Source organism: Canis aureus, chromosome 22 (genome assembly GCF_053574225.1).
Source record: "Canis aureus isolate CA01 chromosome 22, VMU_Caureus_v.1.0, whole genome shotgun sequence".
Taxonomy (NCBI): Eukaryota; Metazoa; Chordata; class Mammalia; order Carnivora; family Canidae; genus Canis; species Canis aureus.
Genome location: NC_135632.1, coordinates 11,132,702 through 11,156,986, shown reverse-complemented (window position 1 = coordinate 11,156,986; position 24,285 = coordinate 11,132,702). Strand labels below are relative to the sequence as shown.

At 37.2% G+C, this 24,285-nt stretch overlaps 1 protein-coding gene across 8 annotated transcripts in view; it reads right to left on the bottom strand.

Moving 5' to 3' along the window:
* Positions 1-10,731, bottom strand: part of PLSCR4 (phospholipid scramblase 4) — a 39,647-nt gene extending 28,916 nt beyond the window's left edge. For 2 of the 8 annotated variants that reach the window (XM_077864785.1, XM_077864789.1), the window contains exons 1-2: positions 9,543-10,288; positions 5,747-5,837 (exon numbers count right to left, since the gene is read on the bottom strand). The gene's annotated coding sequence lies outside the window, so the exon portion shown is untranslated. Of the gene's footprint in view, positions 1-5,746; positions 5,838-8,025; positions 8,461-9,542; positions 10,289-10,657 lie in introns of those variants that run through there. The other 6 variants (XM_077864786.1, XM_077864790.1, XM_077864787.1 and 3 more) reach the window with 5 other exon arrangements.
* Between the last annotated feature and the right edge of the window lie 13,554 nt (positions 10,732-24,285).

The following is a 24,285-nucleotide window of genomic DNA, read 5'->3' as shown; positions in this document are numbered from 1 at the left end:
TTTTTGCTTTGATAAGACCAACAAAACTGGCAAACCTTTAGCTGAACTAATGAATCAAAAAAGAGAGAAGACTCAAACTAAAGTCATGAACAAAAGAAGCCATAATGCTATCAATCTTACAGTGAAAAAAAGAATTATAAAGAAATAACATGAACAAAAACTTAGATACAACAGATAAAACTATTAGAAAGATATAATCTACCAAAACTGAGATAGAAAAAGAAAACTTGAATAGAATCAAAACAAGAGACTGAATTAGTAATCAAAAACTTCCCACTGAAAGCTCAAGCACAGATGATTTCTTTGCTGAATTCTATCAAGTGCTTAATCCTTCATAAACTCCTCTAAAAAATAAGTGAACATATCCCTCCTCATTCTATGAGTCACTATGACCATGATATCAAAATCAAACACATCACAAGAAAAGAAAGTTACACTAGTACCCCTTATGAATATAGATACAAAATCCCCAACTCTAGGAAACTGAATCTAGCAACAAATAAAAAAAGGTCATACACCATGACCAAGTGAGATTTATAAAGTAATAAGACACTGGTTTAATATACAAAAATCAAGGAATGATTTAATAATAATAAAAATACAATCAGCTCAATAGATGCAGAAAAGTATTTGACAGAATTCAATACCTTTTCATGATTTAAAAAAAAAAACAGTTGACAACCTAGAAATGTTATGAAACTTGTTCAATCTGATAAAAAGCATATATAAAGTGCCCGACTGTTAGTATTATACCTAATGGAGAAAGACTGAATATCTTCCCCTAAGACCAGAGAACAAGACTAGAACATCCACTGTCACCACTTTTATTCAGTTATACTAGAACTTCTAGCCAAGGCAATTAGGTTATTAAAAATAAAAAAAGGCACCCATTCAGATTGTGAATGAAGAAATGTGACAGATCTTGGACACAGACTAAGGAATCCACTAAAAACTATTACAACTAATAAAGAAGCTCAACAATGTGGCTGGACATAAAATCAATACACAAAAATCAAATGTCTTCTATACACTGGCAACGAACAATTTAAAAAATTCCACTTATAATAGTATCAAGTAACACATGTAGGAATTAACTTAATAAACAAGTGTAACACTTGTGCATTGAAAACTAAAAAATGACGTTAAAATGAATCAAATACAATATAAATAAAAGTACATATATCCCAAGTTCATGGATCAGACAACTTAATATTGTTAAGATGGTAATACTCCCTAAATTGCTCTATATATTTAACATAATTTTTTAGAGGGATGTCTGGGTGGCTCAGTGGTTGAGCGTCTGTCTTCGGCTCAGGGTGTGATCTCGCGGTCCTCGGATCGAGCCCCACATCAGGATTCATGCATGGAGCCTGCTTCTCTCTCTACCTATGCCTCTACCCCTGCCTCTCTCTCTGTGTATCTCATGAATAAGCCAATAAAATCTTTAAGAAAAAAACCCATAATTTTTTAGAAACTGACAAGCTAAACATAAAATTCATATAGAAACAAAAGAAAATTGCAACAGCTAAAATAATCTTGAAAACAAAGAACAAAGGTGGAAGACTCATACTTCTTGAGTTTAAAACTTACTCCAGTTTTTCCAAAGAGAAATCCAGATGGTCAACACACAAGTAAAAAAATTGCTCAACATCACTCATCACTGGGGAAATACAAATCAAAACCACAATGAGATATCAACTCACAGCTGTCAGAATGGCTAAAATTAACACAGGAAGCAACACATATTGGTGAGGATACAGAGAAAGGAAAGCCCTCTTACACTGTTGGTGGGAATGCAAACTGGTGCAGCCACTCTGGAAAACAGTACAGAGGTTCCTCAAAAAGTTAAAAATAGAACACCCTATGATCCAGTAATTGCACTACTAAGTATTTACCCAAAAGATACAAAAATACTGATTCAAAGGGGCACATGCACCCCAATGTTTACAGAAGCATTATCAACACTAGCCAAATTATGAAAGAGCCCAAATGTCCACTGACTGATGAATGAAGAGTGGTATATGTACACAATGGAATATTACTCAGCTATCAAAAAAAAGAATGAAATCTTGCCATTTCCAATGATGTGGATGGAGCTAGTCTGTACTATACTAAGCAAAATAAGTCAGAGAAAGACAATATACCAGAATGATTTCACTCACATTGGAATTTAAGAAACAAAACAGGGGAGCATATGGGAGAGAGAAAAAAACAGAGAGGGAAACAAACCATAAGAGACTCCTAACTACAGAGAACAAACAGGGTTGATGGAGGGGAGGCGGGCAGGGGATGGGCTAAATGGGTGATGGGCATTGAGGGCACTTGCATTGGGCACTGGGTGTTATATGTAAGTGATGAATCACTAAATTCGACTTCTGAAATCAATATTAACTATATGTTACTAACTAGAATTTAAATAAGAATTTGAAAAAAGTTGAAAATAAATAAAAATTGTAAAAACTTACTACAAAGCTACAGTAATCTGAATAGTGTGGTACTGGCCTATGATAGACAAATATACCAATTTGGGTACCAAGACCATTCAATGAAGAACAAATAGTCTTCTCCACAAATAGTATTGGGGAAACTGTATATACATATACAAAAGAATGAATTTGGATCCCTACAACATACCATACAAAATAAGTCAAAATGGACCATAAACCTAAATGTAAAAGGTAAAACTAAGAAATTTTAAAAGAAAAATAGGAATAAATCATCATCACTTTGGGTTTGGAAATGGTTTCACAAATAGGACACCAACAACATAACAACAGAAAAGAAATAAATTAGACTTTATCATGTTTTATTAAGTTTGTGGTTCAAAGAATACCATTGGGAAAATGAAAAAAAAAGTAAACAATGAGATAAAATATTTATGTATCATATACCTGGTAAGGGACTTTTTTCTGGAACACAGAGAGAACACTCAGAACTCAGTAATAAAGACAACCTAACTGAAAAATAGCCAAAAGAATTTGGATACTTTTCTAAGGAAGATATATGAATGCCAATGAGGACATAAAACGATTCTCAACATCATCAGTCATCAAAGGCATGCAGATCAAAACCACAATGAACTCTTCACATCTACTAAGATAGCTATAATCAAAAAGACGATAACAAGTGTTAGCAAATATGAGGAGATACTGGAAACCCTCATTCACTGCTTATGGAAATGTAAAATGGTGCAGCTGTTCTAGAAAACAGTGTGAAAGATTAAACATAAACACATGACCCGGCAATTCTATTTGTAGGTACATACTCAAGAGAAAGAAAACCATTTTCACAAAAACATGTACATAGCACCATTATTCAAAATAGCCAAGAAAGAAACAACTCATATGTCTACACATCAACAGATGAATAAACTCTGAAAACTGATATATCCCTATAATGGGATATTGTTCAGTCATAAATGGTAATAAAGTATAATACACAGTACAACTTGAATAAACCTTGAAAACATTAACTGAGTGAAAGAAGTCAGTCACAAGAGACCACATACTGTATGATTCCTTTTATAGCAACTATCCAAAATACGCAGCCTAGAAAGATACAGTATTTTTTAGAATGTTTCAAAAGTAAATAAATATTTTTAGATTATTATATTAAAGTTTTTAAAAAAACTTTTGCTAAAATGCTATTCAATTTCTACATAGAAATTTTTAAAAGATTAATAAGGATATGCAACTTTCCTATAAAAAATTTCCAGAAATTAACTCGCCACTTGATGTTAACATTTAGAAAATAAATGTAGACATTTCTTTGCCTTAATTCAACATTAAGAATATTTAAGAAAGTCAAATTTGCTGAATACGTTATTTTTTTGTATATTTTTTATTGGAGTTCGATTTTTTTGTAATTTTTTTTATTGGAGTTTGATTTGCCAACATATAGCATAACACCCAGTACTCATCCCGTCAAGTGCCCCCCACTGCTGAATACGTTATTGAATACTATGGTCCATTTTGTTCTTGTGACTGTAAAAATTCCAAAATTTTCGTCACACTGAAATTGGAAAAAACTATGCAAATATTTCATAAAGAGAGCTTCTTGAACACATACAGACAAGTATGTGTCAGGCCTAAAGACATGAAAGTTTGAACAAATCGATTTCAAAATTCTTTCCTACAAAAATTCTATACCTCAGCAATCAAATACAGTAATTCTCAAGGAAGGAGCAGGTGTATAAAAGAAATTTGTAACTATTCCAAATATGCCACAGAACGTATGAGACCAGGTGATGCTGACACTGCTGATTTAGGATCACACTTTGAAGAACGCAAATCTAGGGCACTTCTTTCTCTAAGTGTATGAGGTTTGAAACCATTTCCCAGGTGATTCTGATACACCTCTCAACACACACACACACCATCCACAATTACAGATCTACAACACCCTTTTCCTAGTAAAAATCCATCTTTGAAAGGAATCATATCTTAATAAACTCAATTAAATCTTCAATTCACTAATGCAATATTTATCCAAAATTTTCCTCAAACCTCATCTGTAAACCCAAATAAATTTCTTCTGAAGTTCAAAAGAAATCCAAAATATGCTGCAAAAGTTTTAAGTGATACATTCTCATTCTCGTAGAAGGAATATAATCAAATAGATTTTATAACCTGAATTGAAAAAAAATAAAATTGAACTAACAATATATTCTCTTATAGTGTGTCTGTAACTAGTTAGATCTCAAGTTTACCAAAGATGAAATGTTTTATACACACTTCCAAGTACAATTCTCTTTATAGACTTTAAGCCAAAATCTTGGCTCCTGGAAGTATATGTAATTGTGTTGATTAGTTTTATGGGTTTCTTGATTATGAGGAAACTGGATAGAGAATGGACCTAATATGAATGGATTTGAAGTTCAATGACTGTGAAGAATTCAGTCATTTCCTGTTCCACACCTTGGCAACTTAATAGGTTGCTGGCACATACTAAGAATTAAGAAACTGTCCTATTCAAAAAGCAATTACAGAGGCTTGCACTAACAAGATAAACCTAGGCTTGTTACTTTGTGATGAAGTAAGTAGTAGAAATGTCCCAAAGACGCACAGAATCTCTCATTAAGACTATTTGTAGAACATCTATTTATTTAATTATATCTTTACATGAAATCGGCCCTACGAAAAACTTCATAGAAACTGTGATTTTCACTAGGAACAAATAAACACGTTGGCAAACTCTAACCAATTTATGTTTTCATAACATATAAACATATTTATCTTAGTCACACCATGATTCCTTCTAAACCATTCCTTCTTCTTTTTAGCAGAGAAGAATCTTAGAGGTTGGTGATTTAGCTTTCTTTTCAAATGAATGAATGAGATTAAATGGAAGCAAAGTGATAGCCACAGTTCATAAATAGCATTTATTAAACATATTAAATTGTTTAAAAGGAGTATTAGGCCTTTCCATTCTAGCTTTAAAGGGGGAAATGTTGGGGTGCCTGGGTGGCTCAGTGGTTGAGCGTCTGGCTTTGGTTCAGGTTGCGATCTTAGGGTCCTGGGATCGAGTCCCGCATTAGGCTCTCTGCATGGAGCCTGCTTCTCCCTCTGCTTGTGTCTCTGCCTCTCTCTGTGTGTCTCTCATGAATAAGTAAATAAAATCTTTAAAAAAGTGTGTGTGGGGGGGGAGTATTTTTGTTACTTGGAGTACAAAAAATATCAGAAGAGTATTATTATCACAGTATTTATACCATACATTTAAGGAACCATTATCATGACAATTATGATACCTGGGAGATTACAGGAAAATGCCTTATTTCATCATTTTCTGGCTAGTCTTCCAGTATCAAAAACTACAACAGATCAGGCTGGCATACGGACCTACAATTAAATCATTTCAATAAGAAACCTTACATTTATAAGAACGTATTTTAAAATAGGCATTATCTGCAAACAAACAGTAGAATTAGTCAAGCAGCCAATGAGTACATATATCCATACCCATGAAAAGTAAAAATCCCTCCTATCTAGATCCTCATTTCCCATTTCAAAAGGCAACCATAGGTAGAATTTTTATCTTCTAAGATATTTTCTAATTATATACTAATACATATGCCTTTTAATACAAATGACAATCTTCTATGAACCTTTCTGTATTTTGTTTCTTCATTTGCTAAAATGTATGGATGTTGACTACAATTCATATAACATTACTCTTTTGAACGGCTGTACCAGTTTATTTAACTGGCCTATTTTTTTTAAAGCTTTTATTTAAATTCCAGTTAGTTAACATCCACTATCACATTAGTTTCAGGTATACAATATATTGATTGAACGCTTCCATACAACACCCTGTGCTCATCACAGATGCACTCCTTAATCCCCATCACCTTTTTCATCCCCCCATTCAACTGTCAGTTTTAATTGGCCTATTAATGATGAAAATTTAAACTGTTTCCTAATACATGCAATTAAAAACATACCAAAATAGACTTATATATACTTAAACATATTTTGTGTACCTCCGTATTAAATTGCTGGGGGGAGAATTGCTGTTTTAAGCTTTTGTGCATTTGTATTCTGACATAATTATCAAACTACTCCAAAGAATTTGAATAGATTCATGTGAGATAAAAATGTCTTAGATTACTAATATGTTTATCAACATTTTTGTAACTAACAATCTGAAAGGTACATTTTTATGTTCCATATCTAATTAGGAAGTTGAGTTTTTATTATGTTTAAAATAATTTGTTGGGGCACCTGGGTGGCTCAGTACATTAAGCGGCTGCCTTCCACCCAAGTCAGGGTGCCTGGGATTGAGCCCCCAGGTGGGCTCTCTGCCCATCTGCTTGCTCATCAGGGAATCTACTTCTCCCTCTTCCACTGCTCCGCCCCCTTCCTTCCCCCCCACCTGGGCTGAAATTTGCATCTCCATTTCTGTGAACTATCATTTGTCCATTTTTCTGTTTGTCTATTTTTTGATATTTTCTTTTTGTGATTTATACAAATACTATTAGAATTTAAGAATTTCCCCCCAAATTTGCCATTTATTTTTTCTGCATTTTTGCCATACATTCTTTTTTGCTTTTGTAGTCTAATTGTATTTTTTTCTTTCTTTTTTTTTTTTTTGTATTTTTCTTTTTTAAGCATCGCTCTCTCATTCTGAAGTACTGTAAAGGTTAATTTTAATTTAAGTACAATGCTGCTGAAATACATAAAGAGCATGAACATTCCTGCACGTTTTTGTTTATAAAAGTGTTAACAGGCTGTGAAATCCCTCAGGCAAAAGTTCAGCTAGCTCTAATATTAAGAAAGCAAGTAAAGGAAGGGATTTTCAAAGGAAGAAGCTGAAAGAGGACATTCAAAACCAAAGTAAATGAAGAGAACATGGAAAGCTGTATGAAAGAAAATGTCTTTCTACATTAAATGATAACTAATATACCCAGATAGAAGTTACTCTATATAAATTACTAGTTACACTTTCAAGTTCTTTATTATTTTTCCTATTATAAAAACATCACTTTTTCCTTAAACAGTCATACATTATACAACTAAGAGAACATGAACACACATAATTCAGTCTATGTTTGAAACTATTTACAAAAATGTTACTGTATACATATTCTATTTATATACATATACATTATATATACTGTGTTTCAACTTGTTTTTTGTGTTCTTATGCTTTGGACACATTTCCACTTTACAACATCTAGAGCTATCAAATGTTTTAAACTTTACATTATTCCCCCCCCTTTGGATGTACCATAAATTATGTAACCAAATCCCAATCAATGGTTATGAAACCGTTTCCAAGTTTTCTGTATTACAACAGTACTACTGTGAATATCTTCGACACAGATTTTTATTTGCATGCTTAGGAGAATGACAAATTCCAGTAAGTGAATGAAATTCGAAAAATGTAATAGCTTGATATCACCATAAAAAAGTTTTACCAATACATTTTTACAAAGAGTTTGTTACACTGTATTTCTCTCATCACATTATCAACAATACTGAGTATTATCCGACTTTCAAAATTAGTAAAACATGCAAAAACTCTTACTTTAATTGCGTTTTTCAGATAATTAGCCTGGCTGAGTCTTCTGCTTCTCATTTGCATTTCTCTTGCTTTGAATGGCCTCTTTGTATCCTCAAATTGGATTGCTGATTTTAAAAGTCATTAATAAGAGTTCTAGGCATATTATTATAATTAGCTCTTTTCCTGTTAACCATTCCTCTCTTTGTATGTTTTCTGCATACAAATGTTAGTAGGAGTCCGGTGCTTAAATAGGCTGTAGTTTTTTTGTTTGTTTTTTTTTTAAATTTATTTTTATTTTATTTATTTATGATAGGAACACAGTGAGGGAGAGAGATTGAGAGAGAGACAGAGACACAGGCAGAGGGAGAAGCAGGCTCCATGCACCGGGAGCCCGACGTGGGACTCGATCCCGGGTATCCAGAATCGTGCCCTGGGCTAAAGGCAGGTGCTAAACCACTGCACCACCCAGGGATCCCTAGGCTGTAGTTTTTTGTATCAATTTCAAAAACACTTTACCCACAGGCCATGCTCACAAACTCTTCCAGGTTTTCTTCTTTACTTTTAGGTTTCTTACATTTAGATTTAAATTAATAAGTCATCTAGATCACATTCATGTGCTAAGAGTGAGAGTTCCAGTTTTATTATTAGTTTTCCAAAATAAATACCTGATTATTTAAGCATGATCAATTACATGTAATTTCTTCCCCACTACCTGATTTAAAATGCACGTTTACAAAAAGGCAGCATTCCTTTTATTCTAAAATCTCTCTCTTTAATTTCATTGATTTGCCTGGCCTATTCCGTATTCCACTGTCTTTTAATCACTATAGCTTGATATGCCTATTTATTATGTAGTAAAATATATATACTGTCTTTCTACATAAGCTAAACAAACAGCTGACTTAGATACAAAAAAATTCAGTTAGAAAGCTATTAAATATATATAGTCTCTTAGAGAAATTATATCTTTAGGAAAATGTCATGTATTTTATTGCATTTTTACCTGTACATTCAATGTATTCTCACATCTGTAAGAGGTTAACTTTTTAATAGGTTTTTCAGTTACATGTTATTCCATGCTAAATTGAATGGTTTATTATGTTCCATTTTTTTTTATGTACAGAACATCCATTGATATATCTATTAGTTATGGTTGGATGCAATTGGACACTATTAAAATTTTTTTCTGATATTTCCAGTTGTTTCCTATAGACATTCAAAACACACAATCACATCATATGTAAAGAAAAAATAATTTTGTGTCTTTTTCCTAATCAGAAAGTTAATGTGCTCTCTTGCCTAAGGTCACTGGCCCATGGAATTCACAATAACTTCACTGAGTGTCTTGATGAGCTTCCTTGGCTTTCCCAAGTCTAATGGAAACCAGGCTGGTCTTTCAAGATTAACCAAGACAACTGAGTAAAATATTAAATCTATACTCTTTTAAGTAGTTGGGAAATCAACCTTGATGCTTAATATCTTCATCTGTACTTTTTTTGGTAGCTATATTTCAAACATGCAATAAAAAGTTAAAAACTCACCTGAATTGGGACGCCTGGATGGCTCAGGGGTTGAGCGTCTGCCTTCAGCTCAGGGGCGTGATCCTAGAGACCCAGGATCGAGTCCGACGTCGGGCTCCCTGCGTGGGGCCTGCTTCTTTCTATGCCTGTGTCTCTGCCTCTCTCTCTCTCTCTCTCTCTCTCTCTGTTTCTCTCATGTATAAATAAATAAAATCTTAGGAAAAAAAAAAACTCACCTGAATTGTATATCCTAGGATAAAAAGACGAGAAAATAAATGAAAGAAAAATGTCTTGACTCATAAATGTTTTATTTATTTTTTATTTTTTTGAAGATTGTATTTATTTATTCGACAGAGAGAGAGAGAAGCAGAGGCACAGGCAGGGGGAGAAGCAGGCTCCATGCAGGGAGCCCGACGCGGGACTCGATCCCAGGACCCCAGGATCACGCCCTGGGCTGAAGGCAGGCGCTAAAGCACTGAGCCACCCAGGGATCCCCAAACGTTTTACATCTTAAACTTTTACGTATCTAGATATTCATGAGAGAGAGAGAGAGAGGCAGAGACCCAGGCACAGGGAGAAGCAGGCTCCACGCAGGAGCCCGAGCCCGACGCGGGCCTCGATCCCGGGTCTCCAGGTCACGCCCCGGGCTGCAGGCGGCGCTGCCCCGCCGCGCCCCCGGGCTGCCCGAGGGCAGTTACCTCCCCCGGTCGCCCGCGCTCCTACACAGAGGAAAGTCTCCTCTTTCCCCGCCGCCGCCGCCAGATGCGCTGAGAAGTCGGCGCAAACCCTTCCCGCGCGGATCCCGAGCCGACGGCGAGCGCGGCGCCCGCGGAGGCCTGCAAGGCCGGGGCGGGGGGGGGGGTGGGGGTGGGCCGAGAGCTAGGACCCGGGCTGCGCGACCCAGACCCGCGCGGCGACAGCGGCCCGCGGCGCCCGGAGGCCCCAGGAGGCGCCCGGAGGCCCCGGCGGGGCGGGAGCGGCCGCCGTCCCAGAGCGCCCCCTCCGGCCCGGCCCCCCGCAGCCCCCGCAGCGCAGCCCCGCCTCGCGCCCCGAGGCCCCGCACCCGGACCGCGCCGCGCGCACTCCCAGCCCGGGCCGCCGCCGCCGCCGCCGCCCCCGCGCCCGGCCCCGCTCACCGCAGCCCGCGGTCCGCCGCTCGCCCGCCCGCGACGCCCCGCCCGGGGTCCGAGTCCCGGCGGCGCGGCGAGAGGGGGCGGGGCAGGGGCGGGGCGGAGGCGGGCCTCCCGCAGGCTCGGCCAATCCGCGCCCGGAGGGGCGGGGCATCGCGGGCCCGGGGGCGTGTCCTGGGCCTCGGGCCCCGCCCCCCACGCCTGGCGCTCGGCGGTCCCGGGGGTGGGGCGCGGGGCTGCGGGCCTGGGCGGCGGGGGCCGGGGTGCGGGGGCCGAGGTGCCGCGGCTCTAGCGCGAGGGCAGAGACAGGTGAGGGGTGCACGGGGGAGGCGCCCCGCTGCCGGAGACGCCTGAGCGGGAAGGACCGGGAGAAACCGCCCTTGTGCAGGAGCCCGGTTCAGTTGCCTCTGCGCCCCCCGCCCCCACCCCCCACCCGGCCCTTGGCTTGGAGAACTGGCCTCGGCCGTGCAAGGCCAGCGGGCAACAGGCGCGAGCCCAGGCCCATTGGGTGCCCCCGCCCCGCTGGTCGGTGGAGGCCACTGGGATGCGGGCGGGAGGGAGCCCAGGAGAGCGGGGGTGCCCAGGTCGCTGACCTCGGGACAGGAAAGGTCATTTGCTAATTGCCATTGTTAGGCACCAATGCCTTTTCCAAGCTCCTGGGGGTTCAGGTCTCTGGTGGGCCCTGGGGAGCAGCTCAGTCCCCTGACTGGAGCTCGGGGCGTCTAAAGGCCCCCGACGGTATAAAAAAAAAAAATCGGACACTGGACCGAAGTAAATTAGGTTAAGCTCTGAAGAGTACGTGGCGGCGCTCCAGCATGGGGGAAGTTTGGACCGGGGAAGGCATATGGGAGTTCTGGAATTTCCCATTTTCCTTTGTATGCAACTTGTTAATATGCATGTGAGAGTAGATTTTTAAAAAAATTCGTCTTGTATTTCTCAGTAATAATTGCACAAGACGTTACAGAAACACAGAAGTAAATTTATATGGAAAGCACAAAACACACCGGTGCCAAAACTACAGCAAAACAGAATACTATTCATTAGCTTTGTTCTAAATTCTTGACAGTGATGAGAAATTGAGCAATGGCCATCCCCAATGGCCACATGAAAAAGTTCAAAAGCAAAACATGTTTTGTGTAAAAACACACTCCTTTGACGGTGGGAGGGGGTAGTGGTAAACAAAATAATTGGAAGTGTGTCTTATGCCCAAAGCAGAAATTTTGAGGGGAATAAAAATGATTCAAACCCATGTCTTTCTGGGACCCTGGGTGGCGCAGCGGTTTGGCGCCTGCCTTTGGCCCAGGGCGTGATCCTGGAGACCCGGGATCGAGTCCCACATCGGGCTCCCGGTGCATGGAGCCTGCTTCTCCCTCTGCCTGTGTCTCTGCCTCTCTCCCTCTCTGTGTGACTATCATAAATAAATAAAAATTAAAAAAAAAAAAACCCATGTCTTTCTAAAATTCCTGATCTGATGACATTTCTACTTGAATACTTCAAGGGATAGCAAGTTCATTATTTTTTGTATTGATTCTATTTTAGTTGTCCTGCTTCCCGGCTACACTTTGTATTATTTTTTTACTAGTTGTTCTTACATTACCACAGTCTGCTTAAAGTTAATATTGTACTTCGTCATTTTAATAAGATTAAGAAATTCCCAACAGGACTTTTTGGTTCCTGAATGCTATGGGCCATTGCTCTTTAGGCTTTACATACACACAAATTATAAACTACTTAATAAAATGTTTTCTTTTGATAAAGCAGTTGGTTGTCTTTTACAGATATTGAGAGAAGAAAAAGATAACTTTTATATTTATCCACATACAGATAACTTTTGCTTTTCATTTTTTCTTGTAAAGACTTATCTCACTTTCCTTTAGGCTGGAGAATTTCCTTTGGTATTTCTTGTAGTTCAGAACAGCTACAAACAAATTCTCACACCTTTTTTAATCTAAAAATGTTTTTATCTCATATGCATCTTAATGGTATCTTCACTGAATATAGAATTTTGAGTGACCAGATTTTTTTTCCCTTCTCCTACAGTTTTAACTTCCATTTTTATCAGCTAGGGTTCATATTATTGTTTTGAGCTGAAATTGTTTAGTTTTAGTTTTCTACAGTTTATGATATGTGGTTTTCCTTGCATTTATCCTACTTAGTGTCCTCTGAGTGTCATAGATATGTAGATTGATAATGGTAAACTTTTAACCATTATTTCTTTAAATTACTTTCCTAACCCATTGTTGCTCTTTCCTTTCCCTCTGTGAATTCAATTATGTTAGACCACTTAATGTTGCCTCATAGGTCACCAAGACATTTACTTTTCTTTCCAATTTTTTTTTCTCCTTAAATTGAATAACTTCTATGGATAACTCTTCATAATATTCTGGCCTTATTTCAATCTGCTGTTAAGCCTATTATGGATATTACACTTTTCAGTTCTAGTATTTCTGTTTGGTTCTTTTTCACAGTTTCTGTGTACCTAGTGAGACTGCATACCTGTTCCTTCATTTTGACCATCATTTTTTAAAAATTATTAAACATATTTACAATACCTGTTCACTATTCCAATATGTGATTCACCTTGGGATCTGTTTTTATAAGTTGCTTTTTATTTTTTATTTTTTTTGACAGAGTCACAATTTTCTGTTTCTTGGGATGTATATGAATATTTTATGGTGTATAGGATATTATAGATAATGTAGTACTTTTGATTTTTGTCTTCTTCCTCTGAAAAGAATTAATTATTCTCTGACATGCAATTGAAGGTAAATCATCTTTAACTTCTGGAACATTTGGTTTATACTATATTAAGGCCAGTCTATCAAATGCCTGAAAGTATTACCAAGCTACTCTATGCCCTTAGCAGTACTCATATTCTAAACTCTATTTCCTTGCAGTGAACAGCAACTGAAATCTCTATTCAGTCCTTTTGGCTGCTACTTTCTGCTGGCATCACTGGAGTCTCTCTAGCACATGTAAAGTTTAGCAGTCAGCCAAGGATTTTAGGGCTTTTTATGAGCAGGTATTAATGTTCTTCCCTCTGTGTCACCTTACTCTCTTATATCACTCTCAATGTGGAGCCTGAGATCTCCTCACTGACATCACAAGTCACTAAACCTGAAGCATTCTACTGGTGTTCTAGATGCCCTGCACCTGAAGACTGGAAAATGTTTGCAGGGAAAAGGCTGTATAAACATAGATCTCACTTAGTTATATAATACCCTCTTTTACCGGTCAAATCCCCTACAGTTTTGGTCTGCTTTTGACAGCTCTCCAATGTCTTCAAATAGTTGTTTTTAAATTCTTTCAGGTTTATTATCATTATCAATGGGAGAGTTATCCCTGTACAAGCTAACTTATTATTATTGAAACTTTAACTCTCACAAATTCATAACATTTTCAAGCAGTTTATTGCTAGATAAACCAAACTGTTAGAAAACTCTTTTATTTTTTAAAGATTTTCTCTGTTTATTTGAGAGAGACAGCAGAGAGAGAGAGAGAGAGAGAGAGAGCATGTGAGAGGAGGGGCAGAGGGAGAGGGTAAAGCCAACTCCCCACTGATTAGGGAGCCTGATGAAGGACTCTATCCCAGGACTCTGGGATCACACACCTGAGCTGAAGGCAGGTGCTTAACCGACTGAGCCACCCAGGCACCCCAGAAAGCTCTTTTTATTAAACAAAATCTATACCAACAAGGCATTCTTTGTTTTTTCTTGATTCTATTTTTTGTTCCAAAAGAGAATATGTTTCTTACTTTAATTCAGTAGCCTTTTAAGTGATTAAGTTGCTGTACACTTTTCCTTAAATATTTTCTTCCTAGGATTGAACAGCTTTCTTTTTGCTATTTCTATTTGTCATGATTGCAGATTCCTTTCATTGAGATTACTTTCCTTAGAGTTATTAATTGTTTTCTAGTAATTGGTCTGATACTTACGTAACACAGTGAAATATCAGTAGAGCTCTATTAGTGAGGTCCGATTACATTAGCTTTATTGGCATATTAACAGTTTCTAGTATATTTGTGGTGATTAAACCCCAACATTAATTACCCTGGAGTCTGTCTTTTCATTGTATACTAGAGAAATTTTACTTATTAGTATCTGGTAGATGACCTTGTATTTCCTGACCTCAGTTCTTTAGTCCAATTAGGTCTGTATATAAGGAATAAGGGAAATGGAACCCAAAGAATTTTGATGAAAGAGGAAACAAAGATAACAAGAAATGAGAGGAGACTGAAGTTGGGGGTGGAGGGAGATGAGCATGGTGGGAGGAGGGTTCTTCCTAGCAATTAAAGTAATAGCTTGATGGTTTTGCCAGCAAACAATATATGGCAGATTGCCCAGTTCTCAATGATAATCCTCCTTGCTGCTCTCAACATTTTTGGAGTCCAAAGTACCTCATGGCTCCCACAGTGTTCATACATTATAACATTGACCAGGAAAATAAACTTTCCTTCCAACTAATCAGTGCAAGGAGAGTATTTGGACAATGGGAAATATTTCCATTTTATGCAGCATTAGATATGAACAGGATGCCAGCAACAATAGGAGTATTGGACAATGGGAAATATTTCTATTTCATGCAGCATGATGTGACGTGAGCAGGATGCCAGCAACAATATGCTTTGGGGGTAAAGTTTCCCATTGTCAGATTTCTCCTTATGGATGGACTTGACACAAATGTGTTTCAAGCTGACTTCTCTGGCACATTAACCAGGGAAAGTCAGTCAAAACAGAAATCCTTGTAATGAAATGGTTTCTCTCCAGAGCACATGCAATGGAAGGTTTTTTTTGTTTTTGTTTTTGTTTTTTTTCTCTCTTACCTGCTGACTTAGGGCTCATTTAGGGAGGCCTCACCCTGAAACTCATTTAATGGTAATTAAAGAAACATAATCTGGTTAGCCATTTATAGGGGATATCATCAAACTAGCTCTTTAAGGCTATAGATACTGTGTCTACATGAGCAAACTGACTTTTTATTTTAGAAACAGAAACTCCTATTTTGCCTATATAATTTCATCTTCTTCATTCAACCCATTTTGTGGGTTTAAGCTCCTCAGCCTCATGACGAAAATTAGATGTAGCCTATTGAGGTTAATTTGAATCTGTATTCTGTTAACATATCACGTTAGCTTTTTCTTAGGTTTTGTCATATTTATGTCCACTTTTTTATGTCTACATTCATATCATTGATACAAATGCTGGAATAAATAATCTGTTAAGTCACTATTAGAGGCTGATCTCAGGATGACAGAAATTCAGTGACAATACTTTCTATAATTATTTTACCAGCTAAAAATCCACTTAGACTATCCTGTTATGTAATCCCCCTATTTTTCATGCCCAAAGCAATTAAAATGAAGATTTCTGCTACATGTATGTTGGAAACAATGTTAATCATGGTACTCTCATGATCTTTCTATAGTGACAAGCAGGAAAGGAAATGTTTCCATTTTATGAGTTTTGATATTTGAGAACAGAAAATTGTTAATGTTGTTCACCACTCCTTTTGCTAAGTGCTCCCATACTATTATTCAAAAAAAGCCCCATAAATTTGCCTAAAATTGACATTGCAGTGTACTGTGGGTTGAATTGCATCCCTCTAAAAGATTAGTTAGTACCCTAACCCTTGGTACCTGTACATGTGATCTTATTTGGACATAGGGTCTTTACAGATGTAATCAAATTAAGATGAGACCATACTAAATTGGGCTGATCCTAATCCAATGATTAGTGTCTTATAAGAAGAGAGAAATTGGAAACAAAGACAGACGAAGGAGAGTACCATGTGCAATGCAGGCATGGATTGGAATGATGTTTCTCTAAAGCTAAGGAGCACCAAGAATTACTAGCAACCACCAGAAGCTAGGAGAGAGGCATAGAAGTGATTCTTCCTCTGAGTCCACAATAATGAGTCAATCCTGATAACACCTTCTCTTCAGATTTCTAGCCTCCAGAATTGTTACAGAATAGAATTCTGTTATTTGTGGTAATTTTTTAAAAGAACCATGAAAAAATAAAATAGGATGTGTGTGTGTGTATGTGCATGTGTATTAGCTCTACAAGTCAATATTGCTTTTTTCTCTATGGAAATTGAGAGAGTTTGCCTTTCACTAGTTTTCTGAATCTTCACACATTCTATGATGTTGAAAATATAATTGGAGTGGTTTCAAAGATACATTTTTATGTTATTTTGTGCCCATGGATGTAGTTTATATGATTTTAAAAGCTTAAACTCACTTAAACCATCTGGATCAAATTGTCTTTGATGCATGAAGTGGAAAGTGTGTTGAATCTCCAAAAATGTAGCAATGAAGAATGGAAAAGAGTGACTGAGGGTTTGGAAAACACATGGAACCCTAATCAAAATGATTTCAATATCATCTCAAGGAGGCACAAATAGAAATGACTGACCAAGAAGAAAAAGAGAACGTAATTCTTTTGGAAGTAAAATTATACTAAAAAACATGAGGTGATTTTTTGCTAAAAAGATACTTCATATACATGCATACATATGGACATGAATATATACACCATGCATTGATGTATGTACACCCTAGATGTGCTCAGATATGATTTATGAGCATGGAGAAAAAATGGAAGGACAACAAGTTGTTAGAAGCATAGGCTGTCTGGGGCACCTGGATGGCTCAGCGGTTGAGCGTCTGCCTGCGGCTTAGGTCATGATCCCAGGGTCCTGAGATCGAGTTCCGCATCAAGCTCCCATAGGGAGCCTGCTTCTCCCTCTGCCTATGTCTCTGCCTCTCTCTGTGTGTCTCTCATGAATAAATAAATAAAATCTTTTAAAAAACAAAAACATGGGCTAACTAGGATGTGGCATTGGTGGAAAGATGGAAAGAGTGAGAAAACTGTGACTTAGGGAGGACAAAGTAGCTGGCCCAGCAGATAATGGGATTGAGATCTGAACCAAAGTCTATTGAATTTTAAGACAATTGTCATAAGCTTTGATCTAAATGTTATGATATTCACTTCGATGCAGAAAGGGACAATGGAATAATCTTTTTTAAAAAGGTGTGTTCTGCAGATGCTTGGGTGGCTCAGCTGGTTAAGCTTCTGCCTTCTGCTCAGGTCATGACCCCAGGGTCCTGGGATCCAGGCCTGCATAAACTCTCTGCTCAGGAGCGAGTCTGCTCCATCTCCCCCTGCCGCTCCCCACTACTTGTGCTTTCTCTCTTTGCTCTGCTCTCTCTCTCAGGAAAATAAATAAAATCTCTTTTTAAAAAAGGTGTATTCTGTTCTTGAAATTTAATTACATTACATTTTCTTATTTTTCCTTTCACAGAATGTATTAAATAACTTTTCTGTCCATTCACATGGATATATTTAAAACTTACTCTTACTTTTTTATCTAATATTTATTTATTTATTTATTTATTTATTTATTTAAAGATTTTATTTATTTATTCATGAAAGACAGAGAGAGAGAGAGAGAGAAAGAGAGAAAGAGGCAGAGTCACAGGCAGAGGGAGAAGCAGGCTCCATGCAGGGAGTCCGACGTGGGACTCCATCTCAGGTCTCCAGGATCAGGCCCTGGACTGAAGGCAGCGCTAAACCGCTAGCCACCCGGGCTGCCCTAATAATTTTTTTAAATCTTAGGTTCACTTCAGACTGATTCCTATGTATATGTGTGTCTCTATGAAATACATACAAATATTTTAAAGTATACTTTCTTAGATACTTATCAACTAGGCCATGTGATCATATTTATGCATGTTTGCAAAATCCAAAATGCCCAAAGCACTTCAAGAAAAATGTAAGGAACTAGGAAATTTCAGAAGTCAGCATTCCCAAAAGCAAAAAGAATAAAAGGGAATATTTCTTGAAGTCAGGCAAATACTTAACTATACGTGAGTGAGAAGGGTATTTCAAATTCAATTTTTACACATGGCAGTCCCAAATGCCACAATCTGCAGTTATGACATCAAGGTTTTAGACTCAATGAAATGAGTGTTTAATGTTGTGACTAAAGACCTAAGAATTGGCCATTGTCCTTAAACGTAGATAATTGATTAACTTACTAACAAAGCATCTTTTTTTTGTACAGTATTTGTATGCAAAATGAACTATTTACTGATTTAAACATTTTTTGCTGAATCAGAGATACTGACATTTTACAAATACATTCAGAAATGTTAATTCTTAGGGTAAGGCACAGACATTTTTTGAAAAATAAGACTTTTTTTTTTTTTTAAAGCAGTTTAAGGTTTATAACAAAATTGAGAGGGAGGGACAGAGATTTCCCATAGTTCCTCCGAGCCCACAGGTGTGTAGGCTCCCCTTTGTCAATGTCACTCACCAGATTGATACATTTCTTTTTACCAAAGATAAATGTACATTGACACATTATAGTCACCCAAATTCATGGTTTCCTTTAGGGTCACTCTTGGTATACCTTCTATTCAGTTTGGACAAACATATATGGACACGTGTCCATCATTATAGAGTATTGTTACTGCTCTAAAGACTCCTCTGTACTCTGCTTATTTGCATCTCCTCTTGCCCCAGACCCTGCCCCAGGCAACCACTGATGTTTCTACTCTCTCCAGAGTTTTGCCTTTTCCAGAATGTTACAGAGTTAAAATCCTGCAGTATGTAGCTTTTTCAGATTAGCTTCTTTCACTTACTAATAGGCATTTAGGATTTCTCCCTGTCTTTTCATGGCCTGACAACTCATTTCTTTTTCTCATTGAATAATTGCATTGTCTGGATGTATCACAGTTTGTCTGCTTACTGAAGGACATCTTGGTTGCTTACAAGTTTTGGCAATTATGAGTAAAGCTGCTATAAACATCTGGGTGCAGGTTGTTTTACAGGCATAATTTTCCAACTCATTTGTGTAAACATCAAGGAGCCCACCTGATGAGTCCTAAGAGCATGTTTAGTTTTGTAAGAAACCACGGACTGTTTTCCAAAGTGCCTGTACTATTTTCCATTCCCACTAGCAATGTATAAGAGCTTCTGTTGCTCTTCATCATTGTCAAAAATTTTTGTGTCCTGGTGTTTGGCCATTAAAGTAAGTGTGTAGTGGTATCTTAAAAGTGGTATCTTTTTAAATTTGCATTTCTCATGGCATATGACGCACATCTTTTCATGTGCCCATTTGCCATCTGTCTATCTTTTTTTGGTGAGGTACCTATAAAGGTCTTTGGCCCATTTTTTGCTTGTTTTTTTTTTTAATTATTATTGAATTTTAAGAGTTCTTTGTATATTTTACATAACAGTCCTTTATCAGACTTCTTTTTCAAAGATTTTCTCCCAGTCTGTAGCTTGTTTCCTCATTCTCTTGACATTATCTTTCACAGAGCAGAAGTTTTTCATATAATGAAGCTTGGCTTATCAATGATTTCTTCATGGATTATGTTTTAATCTTGTATCTAAAAAGATATCAACTGGGCAGCCTGGGTGGCTCAGTGGTTCAGTGCTGCCTTCAGCCCAGGGCCTGGTCTTGGAGATCTGGGATCAAGTCCCGCATCGGGCTCCCTGCATGGAGCCTGCTTCTCCCTCTGCCTGTGTCTCTGCCTCTCTCTCTCTGTCTCTGTCTCTCATGAATGAATAAATAAAATCTTAAAAAAAAAAATATATATATATATAAAAAGACATCAACTCGTTTAGGTTTTTTCCTATGTTTCTTCCTATGTCTAGGAGTTTTGTAGTGTTTTCCATTTACATTTAGGTCTGTGCTTCCTGTTTAGCATAGAACAAATTATCAACATTAGAATTCTAAAAATGATACTATATTCTGCATTTCTTTTATAATTATGGTCAATAGATGTGAATATGTAATGTTTTATACTTGTTACATATTTCAATCAGATGTAGTCTAAAATGTTATCTTTATTACACATAGCAGTGCACATGATACAATTATAAAATATGCCATAATTCCAACTGAGTCTGCAGGGTGTTTTGCAAGAAGGAAGAATCTAGAACCAGAAAACTAAAAATGTTGCAGAAGATTTGAAGTTGAATTTATATGAGGAATATAAGCCCATATTCATAGATGATTTGCAAAGCTAATAAATTCAGCCTTTAGAGCTCTAATGAAACAAGAGAGTTGGAGCACACATCAAATTGTTATTCTGTTATCATTTCATTCAACAGATATTTTAGAAGTATCTATCCCAGAGCCATCTGTTTGGATTCCTTGGGTATCAAGGTAAGGGACAAATGGAATAATGCCTCCACTTAAAGCACCAAACTTAAGAAAAGAAAATTTTTTGAATGTATAGCAAAATAGGAATAACAAAACTGTTTCAGAAACGTGATCTCTGTCTTACATCTAGGAAGGCATGGGTAAAAAAGACTGCATTGGGTACAGTTGATAGAAATTCACCTCGTGACTCTAATAATGCAATAATTACTGCCTACTTCCCAAGTAGCCACCACCTGCTCCCATTATACTTCTGTATTATGAGATGCTATTTACTCTCATTAGCAGTTCCTAGTTTCACATCTCTTCCATATTAATACTTTTCCACCGCTCTACCAAGCTTCAGGGATTAGGTGAACATGCCATATCTACAAATAAAAAGAATAAAAAAAGAAATCCTTGACCTATAAAAGGAAAAAATAAAGAAATTACTGAGATTACTGTTATCTTTCATTTTCAACAATATCTCAATCTCACTACACTTTCTGGTAGAGAAGGTCAAAGGGGAGGGAACTGAGAAGCAATGGGACACAAGATAGCCTAAATAATGTCTGTCCCACAGTATATAATTGTAAAGTGTCTACAGGGCCCATGTTTCAATAAAATTGAAAACCTGCAATACAATTTGAAGGAAGCAAGTCTCATGAAATTAGTACATTGATGTGTTCTTTGGATTGTATCGGAAAGACTTTGGAAGGAGTAGTCCATAATTTTACAGTGGAGGGGAGATAATCCATGCATATTGGGCCTAAGAATCAAGATTTCCTAATGCATGAGAAGTACGTTGAAGAACACCACAAAAGAAGGAACACCATAGCTTCATAAAAGTAGATCCAACAGATCTCATGACTTTCAGTTTAATTTGTATGGAGTATACCTGTCAGATATACCAGAAAATCAAAACAAATTCAGCAGTTTTAGTGAAAAGAACATGCAACTGGGCTGCAGAAAATCTGTACTGATTCTTTCATTAATTTGGAAGAAGTCTGAGCAAAGCCAAGCATAGTGCCTGACACATAACTAGCACTAAATTATTCACAGAACAAAGGAATGAATCCAACTATGGAGGTAAGGAAGAGTACCCATAGCTAAAATGTATGTTTCTTGCTTAGGGAAGGGTTTATGGAATAAGCAACCAAATTATATTCATTTAAACTGTAAGTTATTCAAGCTAAAAAGAGCAGAATCTAAATAGTATCAGTTAAAAATGTTCCTTTCCTGCTTTAAATTTTATTTACTGTCTTGATAATAGTTTTTTTTAAAAAAATTAGAACAAAATTACATTATTATATTTGAAGGGGGGGACACCAAAAAGGCATATGGATATTTACATTTCAGTTTGATCTGTGACAAGCCATTAAATCTTTATTCTTATTTATTATTGACAGAATAATGCCAACCCTCCTATATCAAAGAATCTTTCAGTGATTTAAAGAGATAAGACAGCAGGTCCATTAGCACAGTTTCTTCTGAATCTCCAAGAATTAATACAGTCCTGGCACAGTAGCCAATTAATAAGTACTTGCTGAACATTTCACAATCGAATAGTAATTCAGTGGGACTTTTTAGCAACACTGCTTGCCAATTGGATTAATTCTGTGTTTTACTTTTTCAGATTACCTGGCCATCATTTCTGAGCTGATAGAATAAATCATGTCTGCCAAATTTACAAAACAATATTTCTTCCCAGTGGGAGAGTACATTAAGACATTCCTTGCTATATACTTTGGGTATGTTCCTCTCCTAGGCTGTTTGGAAATTAAACAATGAAGTGTTTGCAGATAACCCTAAATTTTTTACTCATTGAATGGCACCAAAAGAGAAGTTTCAGCCAATGGAAGAGCAAGACATAGTTAAGAGAGAGGGAAGAGAAAATGTGAACAATTCTGGGGTAGGAACAATTAGGATGCGTGATAACAAGAGCAAAAGGCAGGTATGCTAAAAGAACGTTTTGGTGAAAAGTAAAATTTGGTATGAGCCCACTTGTTGAGTTCTAAAAAAAACCTTGAGAACTTAGTGAACAAATTTTGATTGTTTTATTGTAAGGCTGATTCCAGGGAATTGAAATAGACTGTACAATAACAACTACCAATCAAACAAACGAATACAATGTGCAAAAGCAATACTTCAGGCAGAGAACCACCAACTGATGGAAACCACTCTGACTCCTAGGGAATGTTGGTCAGCCATGAGGATGGCCAGATACACGGCCACAGTGGGCCTCGAAGGAAGTAAGGTAACACATCTCTGTATATGAACATGAGAAAAACAAACACGGTGATTTGGTTTTTTTTTTTGTTTGTTTGCATTAAAGAAAAATGTTTGGATTCACAATACTTATGTTACCTTTATGACTAAGCAAATTGCTGGGCATTAAAGGCAGAATCTAAATTATGTGAAGATGCCTTTTACAAACATAAATCTATTATCTCCCTCAGCAATAGATTAAGAAAAACTGGTTACCTTACTTCCTTCGAGGCCCACTGTGACCGTGTATCTGGCCATCCGCATGGCTTACCAACATTCCCCAGGAGTCAGAGTAGTTTCCATCAGTTAGTTGTTCTCTGCCTAAAGTATTGCTTTTGTATATTATATTAGTTTGTTTGATTGGTTAGGTGTTTTTGTATAGTAAGGTAACAAAGCTGAGTGATACAAACATTGCCTCTTCTTAATTTGGATATGGAGAATTAGGTACCAAGTTAAAGAGGAGAAGTTTATAGAAATGAAATTAAATCAAAATTGTGTCCAAACCTGATTGAATCTTCCAGCACATGAAGTGTATATCAAGAATCTAGAGCAAACACCAGAAAAAATATGTCAAAAACTCATCAAAGAATGAGAAAAGTGATAAAAATTTGGCCCAAGGCTTGAAAGGGGGAAAACAGAGGTCTGAAGAAGTTTTTAAGAAAATCTGACAAAATCAATACTTTGAGGGTTGTACTTTTCATGTAAAAAACACGAAATTAATTTCTGGTCCTCTTCTTTTTTTTTCTGGTCCTTTTTTCTATAGAGAAACATGTTTCCTACTTAAAAGGCAGATAGAGATGGTGGAAACATTATTTTCATGAACATCTGCAAAAGTTGATAACACTTAAGAAGTAACTGTCAGAATTTTATCTCAGTGTTGAAAGGCATGAAAGTGAGAATCCTACTAAACCAACATAATAAGATATATTTTGTTTTTAACACTGAAACTGTAGGCCTTCACTTTCTTTTTAAACCTCCAAAGGAATAGCAATTCAGAAATGTGCTATAAATTTCTCTTTGATCCAACTGATCAAAATGTAACATAGCATTAAAATGTATTTTAATGAAATAAGGCACCGATGATGTATTTTTAAATTCTGGCGAAGTACATTATCTAAGAATTGTTTATTGAACAGATACTGGGATGTCTTTCAAGCGTCACACCGTAGATACATTTGGGCCTCAGCAACTGTGCAGAACCATGGTTCTCAAAGCTG